The sequence below is a fragment of the Sorex araneus genome, chromosome X (genome assembly GCF_027595985.1).
Source record: "Sorex araneus isolate mSorAra2 chromosome X, mSorAra2.pri, whole genome shotgun sequence".
Classification (NCBI taxonomy): domain Eukaryota; kingdom Metazoa; phylum Chordata; class Mammalia; order Eulipotyphla; family Soricidae; genus Sorex; species Sorex araneus.
Genome location: NC_073313.1, coordinates 64,596,356 through 64,612,094, shown reverse-complemented (window position 1 = coordinate 64,612,094; position 15,739 = coordinate 64,596,356). Strand labels below are relative to the sequence as shown.

Sequence of the window (15,739 nt, the reverse complement as noted above, 5' to 3'; positions counted from 1 at the left end):
CCAGTAGAATATTTGTTTAACATTCATCCAATCATAGCACAGTTAATATATAACAGAAAGTGACTGCACTGGGACATGCAGACCCCAAACCAATTCACTTAGAGTTCCTAGCTGTTTGCAACTATGACACGGCCTTGTTTGCAAGGCAGCATCCCCGGAACTTTCTCATGACTCTGGTCAGGCTCCAACACACCTTCGACATGGCTTACCTCCCTGTCTAGAGGCAAGTGTAGGCCATAGTCTACCTCCACAGGCCTGTTTAGCCAGTGGCCGAATTCAGTGTCTGTGTCCCTCAGTGACAGAACATCCAGGGCCTTGTGAGTAGTCACCACGACATTCTCCATGCTGACGTACCAACACTGAGGGCAGTCATTGCTGGACCCTTTATGTATGGGGCCCTAGAGCTTCTCCTTCCAGTTCCCAAGTTATTCTCAGTGACAAACACGAAACCCCACTGAACCAAACTGCGACATGCCAAATGACAAAGGGCGAAGTGAAGTATAGACTACCTTAATGTGTAGGATAACATTCGTTTGTCTTTTCTGCCTTGCCACAACGAGCTTAGGTATATTGGGTTACTCCTATCACAGTGCTCCCATTCCTCTGTGTTTATTTGTAATCTCTGTCTTTGTGCTCTGCTTCCCCAACCGATCAATTACCTTTATCTCCTAATCAGACTCTGTTAACTTGTAAATATTGTTTTTTCTCTTCACCTTAAGTCCTTTGCATAGTTAATTCAGAGCAATGTCTTTTTTATAAAAACACAGGAAGACAATGCTATGCTTTTGTAACTTGGGAGTTAATTGACTCCGAATGATATTCACTCCTGGGCATCTGTTTTCTCAACTTAAGCCTCAGTTGCCCTTACTTCTTAGCACCCCAAAAGCAGGGTCCCGACGAGGGACTGAATGGGCCCAGGGCAAGCTCTGAGCTATTCTGGCATTGAAATGGACCAGGCCAAAGCCCCATAATACTTTACTATAAGTTAAGACCATGGTCATGGACAAATTCTGTCATGATCTAAAAAGTAATAACTGGATTAGGGCCCTGCAAGGGTTAGGAAAGATTAATCTGGCCTGAGCACTGTAGTCTGAGATCTATAGCCAGATGCCCCCAGAAGAGCCACCCTACAGCTTAATGTATCTCTTATTGTGCCCATACAAAAATAACTAATATTAAAAGAAGTAGAAATAAGATGTAATTAAGTTATTGGACTAAGGAAAGGAGAAAAAAACCCTATGTGGTATTTTGCCTTTGAGTGGAGGGCTTTCATATGTTGATTGTGCTATGGGACCTGGGTGTGTGGTTGCTACACCCCAATGCGGGGAGTTTGATGAAAAACGAGAGAAAGACCAAGGTGGCAAGTTGGAGTGCGTAGAGACTAGTGAAGGGGACAGGAGGAGATGGGAATGGGGAGATTAGTGAGACTGGAACAGGCATGTGGGGAAAATGAAATAATGGAATAAAAAGCAACTAATCACCAACCAGCCTGGCCCTCGTTTCCTCCTTTGTCTGCCCATGGCATCTGCCGTCCTAATCTCTGTGGCCCAAGACCACTGAAAGCAGGTGGTGAGAGAGAGCCGCGGGATTCCTAGTCGCATGGTGACTACACATTGATGGATTTTGAAGTGTCAATTTGAAGGAAAAATTTACTTACGCGTTGAATTGATAATATTTTCAGTCTATTGCAGTCTATAACAAAAATATTTTACTCAAATTAGAGATTTCTTTTTTCTATGGTCTTAACATAGTTGTCCATACTTGCAATCTTATTCTAAGGTTCTTTCGTTTGGGGACCATACCTGGTGATGCTCAGGGCTTAGTCCTGGCTCTGCTCTCAGGGATCACTCATGGCGGGATTTGGAGAGCCATATGGGGGTGCGAGGGATCCACCCCAGGTCAGAGGTATGCATGGCAAACACTCTACCCACTGTACTATATTTCTGGCTCCTATACTTAGCACTCTAGCACTGTCGTCCCGTTGTCCATCGGTTTGCTCGAGCGGGCACCAGTAACATCTCCATTGTGAGACTTATTACTGTTTTTTGCCACATCGAATACGCCATAGGAAGCTTGCCAGGGTCTGTGGGCTCTCCGAGAAGGATGGAGGAATTGAACCTGGGTTGGCTACGTACAAGGCAAACACCCTACCCACAGTGCTATCGCCCCAGTCGGCTCCTATACTTAAAATGTTTAAATAAGCATTAGATAACTACTGCATAGAATCTCCCTGGACTTCATATATCTCTTGGAAGAAAACAAATGCCCCTTTATTTTCACCATACAAAATTTGAAATTCAATTTTACTGTCCTTCCTTGAACTTCCCCAGCAATACTTACTCACTGATGCTATCAGTAAGATGTTGGCAAGTCCACTATAGAGCATGTTTTTCCCTCATAACCAAGACATAAGCAATTTTTCATTTGAGGCATCACAATTTACAATGCTGTTGATGACAGGGTTTCATGTGTACAACAGTCCCAGACCACAACTAAACCCTCTACCAGAGCATCTACGTCCTCCAGTGTTGTTTCAAGGGTTCCTTCACATATATCCCACCCCAGTGCCCGTCCTTAGTAAGTTCAGTTTTGCAGATCGGTTCTCAAGTTCTGTGGCCTTTGGCCATATGTTGTTTCCATACTATGTTTCATTATATCTCACACATGACAGAGATTGTGCCGTATCTGTCCTTCTGACTTCACAAAGCAGACCTTCTAATTCCATCCAGGTGGCAGCAAACTGCATGGTTTTATCTTTTCTTACTGTCAAGTAGTATTCCATTATGTATGTAGACCACAGTTTATTTAGCCAGTTATGTGTTTGGACACTCGGGGTGTTTAGGACAATGTTTCGATGGCTGCTCTCAGAATGGATACCATTATCACCATAAAGAGAGCTCTCTAAACACAGCTGTCTTAACTAGCCAAGCCCAGAATAAGAATAGACGCCATGTTAACACCACTGAAGAATCTTAAAGCTCTATTTAGTAGCAGATCAAAGAGACAGTTCTTGTAAATCGAAAGGGACCCTGATTGCATGTTTGGGCTTCTTTAAAAAAACTTTGAAAATCAGGTCAGAGCGATAGTAGAGGAGATAGGGCATTTGCCTTGCACGTGGCTGACGCGAGTTCAATCTCTGGCGCCCATATAGTTCCCCAAGCACCACCAGGAGTAATTCCTGAGTGCAGAGCCAGGAGTAACCCATGAGCACCACTGGTGTGACCCAAAAAGCACAAAAAAACTATGAAAATCAGCACATTTATTTGGTGTGGGGAGGAAACATTTGGGGGTGTTCAGGGATTCCTTTTGGTCAGAGATCACTCCTGGGAGGAACTCATGGAACTATCTGGGGTGCAAGAGGTTGAATCCATGTTAGCTGAATACAAAGCAAGGGCTCAGCCTGCTATACTATCTCTCCGGCCCTCTATAGTGAGTGCATCTCATTCTTAGGAATATTATTTGGATGTTATATTCTAATATAATATTAGAACACAAGCCGAATTGGATTGGGGTTCATAAAGAAACAATCCAAGCAGCAGTAAAAGGACAAGTGTGCACTTGCTCCAGGTTCTGATGACGTCATGGAGTGTGGAAGTAAGGACGGGTGCCCGTAGCAGCAAGACTGCCATACTGGGCGTGGGCCAAGTCTTTTGATCAAATATTATTCCCTGATTGTTTTACTGAACGGAAAAGTGGGACCCTCACATCCAATATCCTGCCACAAATTGTCACTGATTCAAACTCTATCAAATGAGTACACAGGGAGTCTAATAAGCAGAAATAAACCAGTACTATTAGCAGAATGCAATAGAGGGAATTGTTGAACACATTAAGAGGAATGAAACTGTAAAACAGAAACATAAACGTCCCATCACAGAGCTGGGGTCTACAGGAAGTTCCTACCATCCTGGGATCTGGGGAAATGGAAGGGTGTGGCTAGGAGGACGAGAACCCAAAAGTTCGAAGGAGAGGACCCCAGAATTAAAACCCAGACCAGTTGGCAAACGGCATTCTTGGTCAGTACCGACACCTTAGTCACTCAGAAGCAGAATGCATGGTGCTTGTACTTAGACTGCTAGGGCGTTGGGAGGCTGCTGGCCGACTGGCATCGAAGAGAAACGATGTCATGGGCTGTGAGAGCAGGACACAGGGAAGCGGACATTGGATTTAGCTGTTGCTCCTAAAGCCGAGCATTCCCCCTCGCTGGAAGGACCCCACCCTCCCAGTTTCCTTTTAGCATCTCAGAAGAACCTGCCAGTCAACACTGGCAACAGAGAAATGTGATGTGCAGAGTACCCTCCCTCCCCGCCCCCATTTCCAAGTGCAGAAAGATGGTTTGCAACTGAGAGACAATAGGATAGCACTGTAGCACTGTTATCCCCATTGTTCATCAATTTGCTCGAGCGGGCACCAGTATTGTCTCCATTGTGAGACTTTTGACTATTTTTGGCATATCGAATACACCACAGGTAGCTTGCCAGGCTCTGCCGTGCGGGCGAGATACTCTCGATAGCTTGCCAGGCTCTCCGAGAGGGATGGAGGAATCTCGAACCCGGGTTAGCCACGTGCAAGGCAAACACCCTACCCGCTCTATTGCTCCAGTCCTAGACAATAGGATAACCGTGAACAAAGCACAACAAGCTGAAGCAAAATGTGAAATGGGTGTGTCCAATTGGTGAAGTATTTGCAAGAACAGGTGGCTGCCGAAACACTAGGTCCATAGATAGCCCCACTGCCTGCTTTGCAACAGCTCCTTGCCCAACTGTGTGGCTCCATTTCAAAGCTTGGGAAGCATATGAGGAAGTCTGTTGCATGGAAGGCTCGAGTTCAGTGGACACTAAGTTAACTGTTACTCTGAGAGTGAGTACTTTCGTACTCACTGCCCAAGGCATTGGCTGCTCTGCACAACGGGTGGAACTCCAAGTGGTGCTTGTGACCACAAAGCGGTATGAATGGTAAAGACCTTTACACAGACTCATGGGCTCCTATTAATGACTTTGCTGCTCAATCAGGTTATTTCACAATAGACCCAGGTCACTGAGAGGCTGTGTACAACACTCACCGACATAAAATTAAATAAACTCTTGGAGGGCTAAAGGTAAAGGACTTGGGTGAACCGTGACTTACAGTGAACCTCAAGTCCATGCCTCGGTAATTTCAGGGGCCCATTAACAGACACTTTCTAGGTTAAGGACAAACAGGTGTGTGCAATACCACCTCAAGGAAGACAAGATGGGCCAAGACAGCTGCATTTAATGCAGCCTCGCCTTCCCACCCAACAGGCTGAGGAGTGATCAGTGTCCTTTACTGCGGTTTCCCCACACTGGCCATTAGGTCACCCAGGATGAGACTATTAAAGTCTTACTCAAATGGTGCTTCCCATGGAAACAATTACAACTTACCCACAAACTAATAAGTCACAGTTGTCTGTGTTTCCTACAAAGGAACACATCCCGAGAAAAGCAAGGCATCTGTGGGGAGTCGAGGCAGCTTGGTTCTCGGGGTTCAAGGAACCCAGCCTTTCATCCCAGGAGCAGAGGACAGCAGTGAAACAATCTGTGCTGATGGAGAAACTGCAGCAAGTGCAGCAGAAGATCCAGCTAAGATCACTGATGAAGGTGGGGATTTCAATGTCGGTGAAGTGGCCTTTGATTGGAAAGGCACTTTATTATATGGTTATTTAGAAAACTATCCATCCTGTGGTGCTTGAGCACAAAAAATAGGATTCTCAGCTAATAAGGGAAATTGGGAAAGATCTGCTCTGTGTTTGCTATTTCTCCCATAATTGCTCAGAAACCATTGCAACACACAATGGTTTGAAATAGCCATACATTATCCTGCTGCGTTTTCTTGGTGTCCATTCTAAACTATTTATGTTTAAGGATCTAAGGGGCCAAGCGTCTCTCTTCAAGCTACATTATCCTGAATCGGAATCACCTTCCAACCTACACTCCAGGTGGGAATTTCCCTGACTGTTCGCCTGAAGGGTCAATACTGTAGGGACCCACGTTTTCCTTCTGAAGCATGAATTATAATTTTAAACATGGAACTGCTGTAGCCTGTTAAATATTTAGGAGGCAATTTTCCCAAGAGGTTAAAAGGCAGGGGTCAAAGATCAAAGGGAAAGGGATATTAGTGGAAGGAATGGCATTTTTGATTGCCTGCCATATCGGAGATGCTGAGACAGGAACTTGGCCAAGAGAATGGCACTATGCTGCCTGTTTGTAGATGATTTTACATTCACTTTGCCATACCCAGTGGTATTAATCCAGGTGTAGTAAGAAGTATTAGTTACTGTGTAAATGCATCCCTATTAGTCTAGGAGATGGCCTAGTGCTAGACAGTTCTTACGGATGGCACCTTTCCATCGGTCTCTGACCGTCTCCAACAGCAGAGATAATTGATAAGAGGCACGAGAGGTGTTGTAGTTTGCAGTAGAGGTATTGAGTGGACTTCATGTTCTGTCTATAGTCTACTTTCAGTTCGCATCTTCCAACTTGAATGGGTCCTCCCAACATCCTCTACTTGGTGTTCCCTTCTCTATCTGAGCTGTCTTTTCCCCCAGTATGTAAGGCCATTTGGGCACTGGTGGAGAGATGGGTAAACAATCACTGTATAAGTGAAATGCAAACACAAGAATTCTTAAGTTTGTGACTGTACATCACAGTGATTTTCTAATAAAAAAATTTAAAAAAGAGGCATGAGAGGTGCCTTTCTGAGGGAGAAGACCGAAGAAATTGTCACATGTGCAATAAGATGCCAGCTATTGTGAGGGTCACCCTCAAATCCATTCACCACCTTATTTATCAGTTGATCTTTTTGAACAAATATTTAAGGGCCTTCATATTTTCACAGGAGTAATAATATTCCTCCACCTGCAACTGAAAATTTTCATGGGGAAGAGAATTTATTCTAGAGAGGACTAGCCCAGGAGGAACCACTTGTAGTTTGCCAGTCATTCGGGTGGCCAAGACTACACTTAGGGTCCTTTCCTTGGGGTGATAGTCCTCTGGGGAGCTTTCCTTCCAAGCTTTAAGTAAGTCTGTTCTTGTAGATGGACTCAGGCAGTGATCACGTCAGCTGTGGGGGAAGGTAGTACTTTATTACCATATTCTAGACGAGCCTCTGAACTTGCCCCATGTTAATAAGAGCATTAACTTTTCATTTGTCTCCCCATCTAGCAGAAGGCCTTGTGAGAAAGTGTTTGCTGAGTGTCCTTCCGAAACACTGGGACTGAGGTGGTTACTGGAGACTCTGAATTCTGGGGTGGACCTTGGGACACATTTTAAACCCAGACTTTTTTTTTTCTTTTTTGCTTTTTGGGTCACATCCGGCAATGTACAGGGGTTACTCCTGGCTCATGCACTCAGGAATTACTCCTGGCGGTGCTCAGGGGACCATATGGGATGCTCAGGAATCGAACCTGGGTCAGCCGCGTGCAAGGCAAATGCCCTACCCGCTGTGCTATTGCTCCAGCCCCAAACCGTGATTCTTGTCAAGGTTGTTTTTCACATTTACTATGGCCTTTATGATAGTCTGGTTCAACCCCTCGACCTTTCCAGATCTCTGAGGGTGACAGGATATGCGCAGTTTATAACTTATTCTCAAGATTTTTGTAAGGTTCTGAGTGAATCTGGCCACCAAGGAAGGCCGGTTACATTTTGTTGGGACCTCAGGGCATTATTTCCAAATCATGAAATTATTTCCTTTAAGAAAAGTCTGCTGACCTTCATAGTTTTATCTAGTCAAGGTGGAAAGTGTTCAGGGTTACTCTGCCTGACAGTTTAGGGAAGGGGAAGGCAAAGCATTCTATCTACTTGGGTCATTTGCCTATTTTTCCCAGTAATAAAACAGTCTCTGCTGGAGCGAGGACCCACAGGCAGTAGGTGACCTGAGTATCCAATAAGCTCTCAGATTTCTCACCTGTCATGCCAAGACCCTGCTGGACTGATGGCGATGGACTCTGATGTCGAGGTCCTTGATAGGTCCTTGGGCCCCCTCAATAGGAGTGCCTCTCTTTCATCTGAGAGGCTGCCACCCTGTTGCCCCATTCAGGGTGCCAGGGAAAGCCCCTATGCCAGGGTCTCTGCCTTTAGAAGGATGCCCATTGGCGCTTGCCAAAGCCTATTCTCAATGCCTGGGTCAGCACGTTCCCATCTAGGTGATATGATATGTATGATACAGCAGAAGCTGAAGGATGGAGCGCCAGGTGATCACTTTAAATCTCACCCATGGAGCAAGTAGCCAATCAGAGTAGGTTGTGGCTTGGCTAGATGTGGAGAGATATGGCAGCAGATAAAAGGAAGTCCCAAGCCCCATCTTGCTCTCTCTGCCTCTCACTCTCTCTCTCGCTGCTCTCTCTTCCTTCTTCCTGGACCAGCATCTCCCTGATCCTGACCTACTGTTCTACTCACTCTCTCTTGCTGCTCTCTTACTTCCCTCTTCCTGGACCAGCATCTCTCTGATCCTGAACTACTGATCTACTCACTATCTCTCATCTCTCGCTGCTCTCTCTCTCTTTCCCATCTTCCTGGACCGGCATCTCCCTGATCCTGACCTATTGATATACTCACTCTCTCTCTCTCGCTGCTCTCTTTCTTCCTTCTTCCTGAACCAATATCTCTCTGATGCTGATTTACTGACCTACTCACTCTCTCTTCCATTTTCCTGGACCATCATCTCCCTTTCCTGATCTCCTGCAGAATCAGGTAGGGCTGCATGCCTGTACTGATGGCCCATTACAGCAAGGCCATATAGGCCCAGGCAGGGGAAGAATGTGGGTGGTGCTTGGATGCCCAGAAGGTCAGGATAGAATAAGGAGAGCTCAGACTCAGGCAGGGCTTGGATGCCCAGGGAGTGAGAAAATGCTGAGCACAGGAGTCTCATCCAGAGACTAGGAAAGCCAGGAAAGGATGACAGGAACTGCTAGGGTGCAGTTGGGAGGCCCGGCGACAGTCATCTGGCCATGGCCAGAGACTGGGGAAAGTGTACACAGGACAAAGAGGAGAAGGACTTGGCTATCATTCACTGGAGGTCAGTGGACTCTGGGAGGCAGAGCGGCCATTCACAGGGCCAGACAACATCAAGGAAAGTACCAGTGGTGTTGTTCACGGGAGAGGGCGAGGCCTACACATCTGGGAGAGACCTGTACCCATCTACTTAAACTGTACAACAAACACTTTCATTCTTCGAGTTTTTAATGCTAATCTTAGGTACTACTCTCAAAAACCCACTGGCACAGGAAAATCTGCTTCTTCACTAGTGGCATTTCCTCTTGGGTTGCCCTCCTTCCTTAGGGTTTCTTGGACTTAGCCTTGAGTGGCTTCCAACGAGGCGGGGACGGGAGGAAGGCAGGCAACAGCTGCACTTTCCTTCCGGTCCTTTGATTCCTTCTCATCGTTTTCTGTCTTGTCCTGGCAAGGAAAAGCTTCGAAGGCTTTTCTCTGCCAAGGTTGGCGGGGTCTGGAGTCCTTTCTGTTTCTCATAGAACTCCTGCCAGCACATGGGTCTTCTTTTACTTATCAGGGTCAACTAGTTTTGTTGTATCTTTTACAAATGATTTTTGTTTCCCCCTTTCAATTTGAGATTTATGTCCTTTATACCTACAGATTTCTATTTTTTCTCACATATTTTCTTGTGTATGTTGATTTTTTCATTACTTAGACTCCTTAATTGCCAACGAACATTAAAAGTCAAGGTCCATGTTTCTAGCAGTCTATGTTCCAGGGCTGGAGCAATAGTACAGCTGGTAGGGTGTTTGCCTTGCACACAGCAGACCTGGGTTCCATCCCCAGCATCCCATAGGGACCCCCAGGCACTGCCAGAAGAAATTCCTGAGTGCAGAGCCAGGAGTAACCCCTGAGCATCGCTGGATGTGACCCAAAAAGCAAAAACAAACAAATAAATGGAAGTCTGTGTTTTATTTAGTGTTTAGGCCACACCTGGCGATGCCCAGGGGTTATGCCCGACTGGGCACTCAGGAAATACTCCTGGGGGGTGTTCTAGAGACCATATGGAATGCTGACCCCAGGTGGGACACGTACAAGGCAAGCTTCTTACCTGCTGGACTATCTCTGCAGCCCAAAGTCTGTGTTATTCAAGTGACTGCTCTCATTCTTCCCATTTGTGACTAATTGGGCCTTCCTATTCAGTCATGCTATCCACAGTCAAGGTCAGTTACATTTTATTTGGTGCAGCTGCAAGATAAGTAGTTTTTCATATTTCCTATGTAAATTAAAGTTTTGTTAAAGCTTTTGTTCTATTCAGTCATATATACAGTCCAGATCATCATCATAAAGTATCATAATACATGTGTTGAGATTATATCCTCAAAGTAACAGAATTCTAAGAATAACAATTTAGTAAAAAAGAAATGAAAACCCTTAGATTGGCTGAGTTTAGTGTGAAGGTCAAATTTTCCTTTGATTGCTTTCCATAACATTCTGTCTTCCCTGAAAATTTCATTTCACAGACAGTTGTGCTCTGAGACAAAAAGCTAACAAAATACCTTTCCCTCATGACTTTCCTTACAAAACCCTAGTATACATTTAGAAGTATTTCAGTCAAATAATAGACATGTAATGATATATTAAATTTTGTAAAATGAAGTTAGTTACTTTCTTTAGACAATGTGAATTAAGGCAGCTGCTTGTCATCCACGAGAGGGAAGCTCCATCTTCTGGCTCCAGATCCTTCGGTACTCAAGAGGTCCTCTCCCGGGGTCCTGTGTTGTTACCAAATATACCGTGGGCCCCAAAGATCTTTGACTTGGCATAAACAGAAATGTGCATGATGCCAAGGAGATGTTAAAGTGGTGTTTGTGGCCTATAAGCTTACGCTCAAGGACAACAGCATTGAAAACCTTGCCCAGGAAGTTTTTACTTCCTTAATTAATATATCACAGTATCACTGTCATCCCATTGTTCATTGATTGACTCAAGTGGGCACCAGTAATGTCTCCATTTGTCCCAACCCTGAGATTTTAGCAGCCTCTCCTTACTTGTTTTTCCCAATGACTGGAGTCTCTTTTTAGGGACAGGGAAATGAGACCTGTTATTGTTACTGAGCTTGGCATATTGAATATGCCACGGGGAGCTTTCCAGTTTTTTCCATGTGGGTGGAATACACTCAGTAGCTTGCCGGGCTCTCCAAGAGGCAATATTAATTAATATAAATATATATAATGAAAGATTCCTTAATAAATATTTTTGGCTTTAGATATAGTGAAAAGAAACCTGTTTCTCTGCTGAAATATCATTACAATAAAAAAAGTGTGCTTTGAGATGACCTTACTTTAAACTTTTTTTATGATTAATTGCAGTTTTTTTCAAGCAACATAGGAGTTGAGCTTTTATTTTAGTTAAGTTTTAAAAAATTACATTTTAATTTAGGCCCTCAGAAGAGTTTTAAGGGGTAGAGGTGGGAAAGAAATGTTGTTGAATCACACTGTGGTGGGAGAAAGTGAGTCGGGTGTGCAGGCTCAGGGCACAGATGCAAGGCACATGGCAGAATATTTTTCACCCCCACTCCTGGGCTTGAGTGGTCAGTTAAAAGTCAAAACATGGATCCATCTTAACACAAGTTGAATCAATCTAGTTCCTTTTGTCCAGTAATATCTTCCCTTTGCATTCCTAAGAGATCCGCTGTTCAAAGTCAGAGTAGCCTATCCTCTCATTTTGGGATGATAAGCAAACAGTGATGGAATCCAAAGTACAGTCCCTGTTCTATATCAAGTTTGGAGACATTATGGATATGACCACCACCACCACCATCATCATCATCATCCCATTGATCATCGATTTTCTCCAGCGGTCTCAGTAACATCTGCATTCATCCTAGCCCTGAGACTTTAGCAGCCTCTCTTTACTCATCCTTCCCAACGGTGCCACATAGCAGGCTCTTTCAGGGTCAGGGGAATGAGACCCATCATTGTTACCAGTTTTGGCATATGAATATATCACAGGGAGCTTGTCAGTCTCTCCCATGCAGGCAGGAAACTCTTGGTAGCTTGCCAGGTTCTCCGAGAGAGAACTAGGCTATAAAATATTGCGCAGCCGTGAAGCTGCCACACACTTCTGGGAGCTTGATTTTATAGTCTCTGGATGTTGGCCTTTGATGGGATTACACAGTGCCTGGGGCAGTTTCTGGGTGTGACCGCCTAACTACTGGAAAATGCGGAATACGGGCAGAAGAGGCCCAGTCCCAATCCAAGCAGGTTTGGAGATCTCAGCTCTGGGTCCCACACACCTGGGTTCCTCTGCCGGTTCCTTCATGTGTGAGGCTCATCCGAATGTGTGGAGAGGGGCCTTGAGCATGGCTGTGGCTGGGTTCCAGAGGTCTTCAGCTGTGGGGGCTCTGCTCGGGACAGAGAGGGAAACAACCCACCCCCCTTCGAGGAGCCCTGGTGAAGATAGGCAAGTGCAGGGGCAAGAGACAATAACCATATGGATATGACCATAACCTGTGAATAGCAGACAGATGGTTGAATTTGAGACTGGGGTGGTAGGTGATGGCAGAGCAGGTGAACTCTCACGAACTAAGGAATTAGAGTTGTCAGATAAAGCAACAACTGTTGAGGAGTAATAACCAGATCAGTGACATAATGAACTTTTGGACTTTGCAATTATAAAACGGTCACAGTGTGGTAAATGGACTGGAGTGGGCTAGACACATGTAAGAGATCATTTGAGACTCCCCCAGTACTCCAGAGAAAATGATGTTGGAGGCAGGAGTAACAGAGAACAATGAATGGAATAGAGACCCTGCGGTGTTTGGGAGCTACTCTTAGTTCTGTGCACCAGGGGACCAGGAGTGTCAAAAACCAAACCTAGAATGCAAAGCTCCAACCCTTTGAATTGTTTCCCAAGTTTCAGTCAATAGATATTCACATATTTTAAGGACATAATTCATTGTTAACTGGATACTGGTAAGTTTAAAACTGCTGAGATAGGCTTAGGCTGAAACCTCAGGTTGGAATTGAGGCTGCCATCTTGAGCTTGAATTTCATTTTTTTGTGTGTTGAGGATGAATTTCTTCAGGGAAAATTCAGTTTTGATCTTACGCCTTAAATAATGCTTACTCAAATTTTAAGTTAATTTTTTTCATTGAAGTCAATTCAATATAGATGTTAGTCACAACCATAACATCCCTTCACAGTAACACTTAGATTCGTTTTTGGCAAAAAATTGTACTGTTTCTGCTCTGACCAAGTTGACTCATAAAACTAACCTTCAGATATAGTTTTAGAAATATATTAGGAAGCTTTCATTGATTGAATTAATGGGGTTTGAAGAAGATGAAAGAAAGAAAGAAGACTTTCGAATTTCTCACTTGTGCTGTTGGAAAAAAGGACTGACTGAGTAGTGAACAGTGAAAAAAGTTCAAGGATGTAGTAGATCATCACTTAATTCTGAATGTGAGTAGTTTGAAGAGCTTGTGACTAATCCAAGCAAAGGTCAGTTGATACTTTAGAAAAGAACTAAATACAAAGATATAGCCAAACCCTAATTTTGTAAATAATCAGGATTTAAGGTAACTCTGGTGTAGAAGAACTTATGACCATTTGTGGAGCTAGATTTATTTATTTATGTTTTGCTTTTTGGTTCACATCCAGCAATGCACAGGGGTTACTCCTGGCTCATGCACTCAGGAATTACTCCTGCCAGTGCTCAGGGGACCATATGGGATACTGGGAATTGAACCCGGATCGGCCTCATGCAAGGCAAATGCCCTACCCACTGTGCTATCGCTCCAGCCCCTGTAGAGCTAGATTTAATGGGGAATAGCAGATAAGAAGGTCAAGAAGAGGACCTAGAAGAAAACATTCCTCCAGACTTAATGAAAATCAACTGTCAGACATGTAGGAAAACTAGGAGGTATAAATCTCAAAGAATCAATGAAGAGAAAATAAAATTGTTGTATGAAGGTAAAGCTAATTGTTGTCTCCATGTTGTTTCTATAGTACTATATTTTGACCTTTGTTTTAAGAATATTCATGTTGTGCTATAATTATATTTCACATGCCTGTTTCCCTCACTAGACTGGTACTTGCAGAGCTCAGGGCCTCGACTTAATTCTCTCAGGTTCTGCAAGAATATCAGCTTGAACTCAGTTCAGAGGTAATGCTAGACACATAAAGATAGATGCTTAATTTACGTAGAGGTAGTTGCCAAAGAAACTTAAGTATGTTCATCACTCAGAAGGAAAAAAGGTAAAAATAATCGGTGGTGTAGGCTAACACTACTGATTATTTTTGCTTTTTCCTCCTGAGTGGGGTAGCCTAAGGTGGCGTAAGCTAAGGGCTGGACCAATAGCACAGTGGGTAGTTTGTTTGCCTTGCATGCGACCAACCTGGGTTTGATTCTTCTGCCCCTCTCGGAGAGCCGCATGGCAAAGCCTGACAAGCTATTCGTGGTGTATTTGATATGCCAAAAACAATAACAAGTCTCACAATGGAGACATTACTGGTGCCTGCTCAAGAAATCGATGAGCACTGGAAAGACATGACAGTGATACAGTGACAGTAGGCTAAATCTTCAGGGGAGGGGATGTTTTCATGTAGCCAACGGGATAAAGATTAGAAGGACACAAGAACCGTGTTTTGTAATAGAAACTAACCATTAAGCCAAATGAATTGAGTTGCTGCTGCTCTGTGCTACTCGTTGTTTAGGCATTAAATGCATCAATAAGCAAGACAAACAAGATCCCCGCTCACATAGAGTTTACGCTCCAGTAGGGGAAAGGATTTCCTTAGGAAAAGAGGGAAGTTAATTTATTTGTTTATATATTTTTAAAAATTGAGGTAATATTGCTGTATTCACACAATTTAGGGGAATGATGCTATACAACCTTCACCACAAATGTGCCGAATTTCCCTCACTAAATCCACAGGACACTTTCTGTCCACTCTGCCTATCTGGTAACCTCTGATCAGAGTCTAAAGGATTGTTTTCACTAGACATTTATTATTATCTTGATGTTTTCCCTTTAAATACCACCCATGAGTGAGATCATCAGGTGTTTTATTTATACTTATTTTTTTGGGAGCACACCCAGCTGTGATCAGGGTTTACTCCTACTTCTGCATTCACAGATCACTCCTGATAGGGCTTGGGGGACCATATGAGGTGCCAAGGATCGAGTCTGTATTGGGCGCATGAAAGGTAAGAGCCCTACCCACTATACTACTGCTCTGCCCTCTTTATGCTTTTGATTTATATCACCTAACATGACCCCTTCTAGAGCCATCCAGAAAATGCAAGATTTTATCTAATAGCTGAGTAGTATTCCACTGGCTATATATTTACCATGACTTCTATATACCTTCATCCTTCACATGAAGGGTTATTTTCACATCTTGGATGTTGTAAATAGTGTCCTAATGAATGTAGTTTTGTTGATATATCTCTTTGAGTTAGTGTTTTTGAGTTCTTGGGATAGGCTCAGATCTTAGTTTTTAGGAGTGAATGGGTGGATATAATTTCACAATGCATATTTATATCAAATCAACATGCTGTATGCTTTCCCTTAGAATTTTATTTGTCAACGAAGTTGGAAAAACTCTTGGCCTATTGAACACCTAGTAATAACTCCAGGTAGGTGAAAATATCCTGTAAATTTGGAGTACTGACTTGCAGAACATGCTGTGCAGTCTGAACAAAGACTAGAATAAACATAAGATCTGTTTCTTCCTTATTTACAATATGTGGGACTAAGAACTTAGGGTGCAGGTGAAAATAAA

The 15,739-nt window shown here is 43.8% G+C and overlaps 1 protein-coding gene across 1 annotated transcript in view; it reads left to right on the top strand.

Annotated features, from left to right (window-relative positions):
• The first annotated feature begins 15,125 nt into the window (after window positions 1–15,125).
• The window catches only part of FMR1NB (FMR1 neighbor), a 63,700-nt gene continuing 63,086 nt past the window's right edge, over window positions 15,126–15,739 (top strand). Inside the window, exons 1-2 of the mRNA XM_055123107.1 lie at window positions 15,126–15,161; window positions 15,530–15,593. The gene's annotated coding sequence lies outside the window, so the exon portion shown is untranslated. The remainder of the gene's footprint in view (window positions 15,162–15,529; window positions 15,594–15,739) is intronic.